This window comes from Penaeus chinensis, chromosome 34 (genome assembly GCF_019202785.1).
Source record: "Penaeus chinensis breed Huanghai No. 1 chromosome 34, ASM1920278v2, whole genome shotgun sequence".
Classification (NCBI taxonomy): domain Eukaryota; kingdom Metazoa; phylum Arthropoda; class Malacostraca; order Decapoda; family Penaeidae; genus Penaeus; species Penaeus chinensis.
The window spans coordinates 36782319-36784399 of record NC_061852.1 but is presented as its reverse complement, the minus strand read 5'-3'; positions in this window follow the sequence as shown (position 1 = coordinate 36784399).

Genomic DNA, 2081 nt, shown 5'->3' with positions numbered 1-2081 from the left:
GCGAGGGGCCTTCGTCGCGCCGCCCGCCCGCCCTCGACGTCGTGATAATTAGGCTTCTCAGGTGGAGCCTTTCGCCTAAACGACCGCCTCGAGCCTCGTCCTCTCTCGTCGCCGGCAGACGGGAGTCCAGCCTCTGCCGGCCACCCCAGCAGGGAAGCGCCCTCGTCACGAACCTGTAGCTCTGGGGGCCGCGGGTCCGTCAGTGCTGGGGAACATGCAGTGCATGTGTGACTGCGACATACATATAAATATTCAATATATATATAAGTGGTATGTTTGTATGTGTTGGTGTGTGTGTGCGTGTGTGGTGTGTGTGTTGTGTGTGTGTGTGTGTGTGGGTGTGTTTGTGTGGTGTGTGTGTGTGTCTGTGTGTGTATCTGACATGTGTTATACACATCTGTGGCAAATGTGCCCCCATAGACACACGCACACATCATGTCTTATTTGTTACAGATATAGTTAGTTTGCAGGCAGCATCGTAAAACTGCAATTTGTCCCAATTCACTACAGGAACACGACATAAAACAGCCAAGACGTGAAGACAGGCGTACCGCAGTGTTGAGTAATTTATAAAAACCTGGAATTCTGACACAAAAAGGAAAGAAAAAGAGAGAAAACCTGTCTAGGACTATCATTTATTTCATTTCTTCCAGGAGATGAATCTCTCCGGGAAGCGTGCGCAGGAGGGCTTTAGATCATCCATTTAATTAGAGGTTTTTCCAACCACGATTTCAGAGATGGAGGAGCGTGCTGGGCCGCGTTCGTGGTGAGGGTGGCGGTGGGCGTGCGTGGGCGGCGCGCTGAGCCATCATGTGTTGTTGCGGGCGGAGGCGCACGCGCGTCACAACAGTCGGACTCCAAGGTGTACTGGAGTCCTCGATGTGGCCCCTCCGCAAACGTCACTCGTGATAACAGTCAATGTATGTCCCTTTCGTGTATGTTAAACCCCTATCTCCGGCTTGTTTGTGTAGCCATCTTCTTGAGCTGCAGTGTGGCTACATAACAACCATTTTCACAAAACACTGCGTTATCATTCGTGTGCGTCGAGTGTTGTTCCGTGGTTTATCACCCATCATCCAACGGTTATCTTCCCTTCCTTCCTTTCGTCCAAACAGGTCTGGATTCTCTTAGAGGAAGAAATGTTGTCCATTTTTCTACTCGTATATCAAGGTCTTTCCTTTCCTTCTTCTTAACCCTCTTCTCAAGGGAAGCTTCGCAGTGATTAATTAATGAGTATTAACTTCGCTTTAGTATGGATCAACTTGTCGCTCGCGCTCACCTCATAAGGCGACTCACTCTTTGCGACTTCGGTGAAGAAAATTTCTCACTGCTTGCACTCTGGAGAAAAAAAAAAAATCTCTGTTGTTCTCTTCAGAAACTCACATCTCATTAGCTTGTCGCTCGCCCTCCCCAGCCATCGCCACAAGTGTTATTCCTCTTACAGTCCCCGGGGATATGTCATTCCTCCCCGAGTTGGTTAGTACGTGAAGTTGGTAGTACGTTCTTTGGCATTTGACGCGTCAATTTATATACGAATCTGTATTATAATTTACATCATAATGAAATCGAGAGCGAATTATAGTGCCAAGGGTTTTCCAACTCTTATGTCTCAGTTAACCTTGCCACTTTATTCTACTGTTACTGTTACAAGTGTAATCCAACTTTATCCAAGCCACTTTCATGCAAATTACACCAGTTTCGAATTAAGAGCGAACGCCAAAAATCAAAACACTCCAAGTCAATGTGCAGTATTGCTATCCTGTTCGCCCGTGTGCCATGGCCTGTCATTTAATTCAGTTTATTGCACTGCCAACGACCCGTGCAATCGTTTGCATCTATTGCTATGTCTTGGTGCTGCTCTTACTTGACTGAAAACCGCGAATATGAACTTATCTCTCGTTTAACCTAATGAGCGATCTGAATCACAGGGCTAACAGAACCTAATTACCTAATTAAGTTTTACTGTTCCTCTGTAACAGGAACTTAGCTAATGCGCTGTTGTAACATATTCTTACCAAACTTTACCTAATCTAGCCTATTCTACAGTAAATCCGGAAACCAAACTGAAACCTCATCAGTTC